Here is a 6,032-nt window from a genome sequence, read left to right on the forward strand (position 1 = left end):
AACTATGTCTAGCATCGTATTATATCCAGCTTTCTACGAATATAAAAATGTACAATCATAAGATTAAAACCAGTTTTTTAGCCCGTGCCTTCGGGACCTCGGGGCTAAAAAACTGGTTTTAATCTTATAATTGTACATTATATATCCGCGGAAAGCTGTTTATAATACGATGCGAGAAATAACTATTAATAATTAATTTCTAAACTTGCGTACATGTGTAAATTGAAGATTATACTAGACTTTATATTGTAAATTATTTAACTAAGATAGAAAACCAACTACAAATTACTTTTAAAAAGATACAAAGTATAACATTTCCTAAAACTTTTTCACTTTTAGATACAAATTTTTGCACAAATAGTTTCTTCTTTAAGCATTTCAGCTACGACCGACTATTTGTATTTGCCACCTACTGACGATAAATCCACCAAAGTTGAAATCGAGATTGAGCTTTGCATTTAAGGAACCTCATTCAACCCCCCCTCCCCCTATATTCATATATCCTCCCTTTATTCTTATTTGCAATTTTACCAGCTTCGTTGTATCTCGATTACAAAAGCGCCTCAAAATTCCCCTACATTGATTGAGTGCGCGAAATTTCTTTTCTAGGCTCGTCGGCACGTTAATCTGATTTGACCCGCTTTTGGGCGCACATAACACCTATGAAGTTGTTGCTACTTACGCGTTGTATCATATATGTAATATGTATTGATTCATATTGTGCTTGATATAAGAATGTATAACAAAACCAATTTTATTAATTTCATTAAGAGGAAATAAAAAAAATTATATAAAAGGAAACTATTTTCCAGTTTGGCTTAGAAACCGATGTCCGCGGGATTATAACTGGCTCTCAGCCAACTGAAAAATTACATATTACATAAAATTTTCCACGAGTATTAAAAGAAAATTGGGGTATAGTCCCTTTCGTGACATCGCACCTTAAGGGGCGATTATTTTCATTGATCGCCCCTTATAACAAGAGGCTCCTTGAAAGGGGTGATTTAATATATTCTATTTCATAATTCCTGTTCTAATCTTACAATTTTTGTTTTTCATATTAACGGAAAGCTGTCTATAATACGATAAGATAAGTAACTATTCTTTTGCGTTCTATTTTAAGGAAAAGTACAAAGAATTGTTGTAAAATTGGCAAACCAAAGTTGAACAGATTAAATTAAGATTGTTTAGACAACTTGTTGTATATAAAACTACCTATTAATTCCTATACATTAAAGTAAAAGAATAAAGAGGACACAGGCTATAGGTAACTTGACCCACGGGGTGGGAACCTTGTGCCGACTTTCAATCGGTCTTTGGATATCAGCTAATAGTGTCGGAAATATTGCCACAGCCAAGTCGCTTCAAAGGAGAGGAAGGCAATTTGCTAGTAGACGAAAAAGGTCCTCACTTCTTAGGCCAGGTTGTTGTCTTGCTTATACATCTATACATTTAATACCAATTATTGCTTTTATATTTAAACATTAACAATGAGCATCTTAATAATTGGGTTAGTTAGCTTTCTTCTATGAATGATTTTAATGGAGAATTATAATGAAAACTTTATTTCTTTAATGAACAGTCAATAATATACTGTATTTTTTTTAAATCGAACATTTACAATTTTTGTAATTTTTTTTATCTGAGTATGATTATACATTACCTCTCTTTTAAGAATTGATGTTCAGTGCTTTAAATGCATGGTTACTTTAAAATTCTAGAATTTTCTGGTAAGAAGCCTGATGTGCTAAAATAATGGCAATATGTGTAATATTTAGCATCCTATTTGCAACAAGGACATGTGCATTTATAACAAAATAATAACATATTGGATGAGGAAATAATACCTATAAAAAGATAAGTTTTTTTTATATTTTATTGATGTTAAAAAAATTGTACAGATTAAATTTTTATTGAATGACATATTAGCCTATTATGCAAAGTATTACGGGTTTTTGTCTTAAGCTTAAGATTTCAATAACCACTGAACCGATCATGTCTTCTATTTAAGCTGTGCTTTACATAGGTCGAGTTATGGTTTTAGGCTATTTTATTTGCAAATATAAGCTTGGGATGGTTTTAAGCTATCTTTTATTTCTATGTCCAATCGAATACATAGTCCATTGATGCTAGAGGCATAGCCGCTAGTTGTAAATAAATCACTAACATTTTTGGATATTTCATCAAATTGTTTTTTTTCCATTAACATAACTCATTTTTGAAAAGGAAAAGTATAGTCCAACAAGAGACAATAGTTATAGAGTAGCTGCACTATTCTATTCACCCTACCTCTAATAACATTTCTAATTGTCTAAGCACGAAAAAGGTTCATTATTGTTTGGGAAAATGACTGAATATTATGATAATTATTTTTCGCATTGTATTATAGCTTTCCGCGGATATTAAATGATAATCATAAGATTAAAACCAGTTTCGGTATTCCCAAGGAACCGAAGGCCCGGGCTAACAAAATGGTATTAAATGTATGATTTTTATTTTAATATTCGTGGATAATGTTTGTTATTCGTGCTATACATGATTTTTCGGTATGTCTGAGAACTGGTTCTAATGCAAAGGATATTGATCGGTTTTGAAGCCATACTAGAAAGAAAATATTTTTGTAATTTTAATCAGAAATGGGTTTCCATAAAAAGAATGCCGCGTTTTTTCGATTCTCGAAATTTAAACAGAGTATACAACTATTTATTTAATAATTTCGCTTATGTTGGTACGGCCTTTATAGAAGAAAAACAAATTATCTTCAATCCATTTTTGCTACATATTAATTAATGCATCTTTTTAGAGCTGTATTAGACATTATACAAATGGCTAAAATAATAATTTTAAAATTTTGAATTCCTAAGTTGTATACTCTGTGGAAATCCAATCGTCTTCGTTAAATCAATAAATGTAAAAAAACGCGGCATTCATCTTTCAAAAACCCCATCTCAGGGCGTTGATACTCTCTAATTGGTACTGATCATTAGAATGATTTATTTCGTAATGAATACTCAGGGATCTAAATATATAAGACAATGGACGATAAATTGATATACTATACATCCTCAAAGATGATATTCAAAATTACCCCTTCTATAGACTACAGTTTGTGGTTGATTCGTTTAAAACCTAACTTAATGAACCAACCGATCAAAATTTAATAAAAGTCCCCAAACTTGTTTAGTCAACGAATAAGAAAAGGTTATTATAAAACATAGTATATGGAAAATGAAAAAAAAATTCTTTTTAATATTTTTCAAGCATTAAATAATATTTTTTTTTAAATTGATTAACAGATTAATATAATCTTTTAAATAAATAAATCAGACAAAATTCTAGCTATATGTTTTGTCCGTGGATTTTTTCCTAAACTTTGATATTTTATTTTATAACCCATTTTGGTATAACACCATTTCCTTATAGGATATAGAAGATAGAATCTTTGAGGACTTTTTTTTACAGAAAATGTGACCTGAGTTGAGTTATTTTGCAGGGCTAGGCTGCCGCGCGTCACCCGCGTGTAAAGCCTCAGTCAAAATGTCATATTATAACTTTAAGCTGGATGTCTAAACCCGTTTTCAGAAGACAGCCCGGAATTTTTTTTGCACACAAGTTTGTTTAACTTTGAGATTTATGTGTGGCTGAGCGCGGCTGCCGGGACCTGATATTTTGATAAGATTTTAGATAGATTTATATATTTAGGTATTTAATACACATACAATCACAATATAAACCAGAATGACAACAGCCATAAAAGCGAAGCCAAATAAATCAAATGGAAACAGCGTATAGTGTCATATAAAAAATTACGTCATACAATACAAATAACCAATGTTAGGCCAGTATATAATTTACCATTGGTCAATTACAATGTATACTGGCCTATAATTGGTCATATGTATTGTATGACGTCATATTTTATTGGACATTATAAATTTCAGTTATATGGCCAGTCAGACAAGCGTTAACAAATATAAAGTAACCACGCTTTTAATATTCAAGTTAATTTTAAAATTGTACATACAAATATTACTTATATGTAGGATGCTTAATAATGACATACATATGAATATTTTATTAAGATACTTCGCTGATAACATTATGCCTACTCGCTCAAGAAATTGATATTCTTAAAATCAAATAGATTTTAATATCTATAATACAAAGTAGCTTGATGTCTGTCTGTCCGTCCGTCTGAAGCTTAAGATCTCGGTAACCACTGAACCGATCGGATTCTACTCTTCAGGGTATTTACCTATTGGTCCGGTGGTGGTTTTAAGCTATTTTCTTGGGGAGTGGGACACCCCCAACCCCCCCAAAAATAAAAAAATCCCCCCCCATTTTTTTTTCTTGGTCCTTTAACGAATTTCGCCTTAATTTTTGTATCACCTCTTGGGGCAAAGCCCCTAGAGGCTAGAGGCGAAGCCGCTAGTGTAATAAAAACCGATAAAATTATTTAAACATTAAGACCTTCCGGTAATGATTACTGAGTTGCTACGCTTTCAAAATTAAACTAAACTGTCACAGAAAGTTTAAAGCTAATGGGCCAATTCTATCAAGCCTATATTAACTATTAAAGCTATCTGTCACGGACAGACAGACAGACCAACTCTAACTGTAGAAAGCTTCGCTTTTAATAAGTTTTAATCAAGAATTGAAATCATCTAGATGCTAGGGCTGTTGTACCACCCAAATAAGGTGTACACATCAGGGATATAAAGGGATAAGACAATTACCGATAAATAGATGTACATACTCCATGATGATACACAAAATTACTCCTTCTGTAGATTACAATTAGTGGTTAAAACGTTTGGACACTCATTTTAAAGTAGCAACCAATCAAAATTCAATAAAAGTCCCCAAAGTTGTTAAGCTATCGAAATTTGGGGACTAGTATAATAAACAGCCCAATGTCCCCTCGCTCCCTGTGTACACATACATCCAAGTTTGGTTCAAAGTATAGGCGTTCACAACGAAAAAGGGTGTGGGGTAGGGGGTTATAAGTTGTGCCATCATTCATTAATTGTATCCCGTATTTGTATGACTAATATATTGTCATTGAATAAAGCACCAACTTTTCTTGAGTTTCAGTGTATAAGTTTCATACAAGTCTACATCAGAGTTTGGGATCTGAATTAAATTTGATAAAATGAAACATTAAATGTTTGTATAAATCCTTTTATTGCTTATTGGGTCACACGATCTCCATCCTTTTATTTAAACTTTACAAACCTTTTTTATAGCCCTGTGGGGCTCTCCTAACAATTACTTAACCTAACCTAACTAAAAATAAACATTACCTACTGATATATTTGTTTTTTAAAAGTATATTTGTAGTTACTCTGCAAAACACTTGGTTTTATTATTACTTGAATCTTATCATGTACTTTATTAAAGTGAAATTTGTAGCTGCCCAAATCCCTGGATGAATGAACTGACTAATGAACGATGTCCAGTCCATGTAGACAACCTATTTTTACGACAATTTTCCTCCTCTCATAATACCCACATTTATTCTTCATCTAAAATCTATTCCTTTTTTAAAAGCGAAGCTTTTCTATAATTAGGAGTGGTCCGTCCGTAACGGATAGCTTTTTCCGTTAATTTAGGCATGTTAGAATTGTCCTATCGATTTAAAATTTTGCATGGTGATTCCTTTAGTAGTAGCAACTCTATAATCATTACCAAAATGTCCGTACGTCCATTTTAAACATGGTGATTTTTTTACTTTTTTAACAACAAATTTTTATGTGATCTAATCATCGGATTGATCTGATTTTTGGTATATTGATTCCTGGGACAAAAAAGTATAATGTAATAAGCGAAGCAACTCTATAATCAAGTCCTAAAAATGTAAGTATGTCCATAAAAATTATCCTGTATCAAGCAGTTTTTCAAAAATTTTACTTACAATTTTTCTTTGACTCTTATAAATTTATATTATGATAATTAAGTTCTAGCACTATACAAGTGTTAATGTCCGTTTGTCCTACCGTTTCAGTGCTTCGCTTTTATGGATGTTGTCATCC

At 31.6% G+C, this 6,032-nt stretch overlaps 1 protein-coding gene across 1 annotated transcript in view; it reads left to right on the plus strand.

Moving 5' to 3' along the window:
• Nucleotides 1-6,032, plus strand: part of RpS12 (ribosomal protein S12) — a 74,119-nt gene that overhangs the window by 27,331 nt on the left and 40,756 nt on the right. The window lies entirely within an intron of this gene.

This window comes from Acartia tonsa, chromosome 4 (assembly GCF_053477335.1).
Source record: "Acartia tonsa isolate MP-2025a chromosome 4, ASM5347733v1, whole genome shotgun sequence".
In the NCBI taxonomy this organism is placed as follows: Eukaryota; Metazoa; Arthropoda; class Copepoda; order Calanoida; family Acartiidae; genus Acartia; species Acartia tonsa.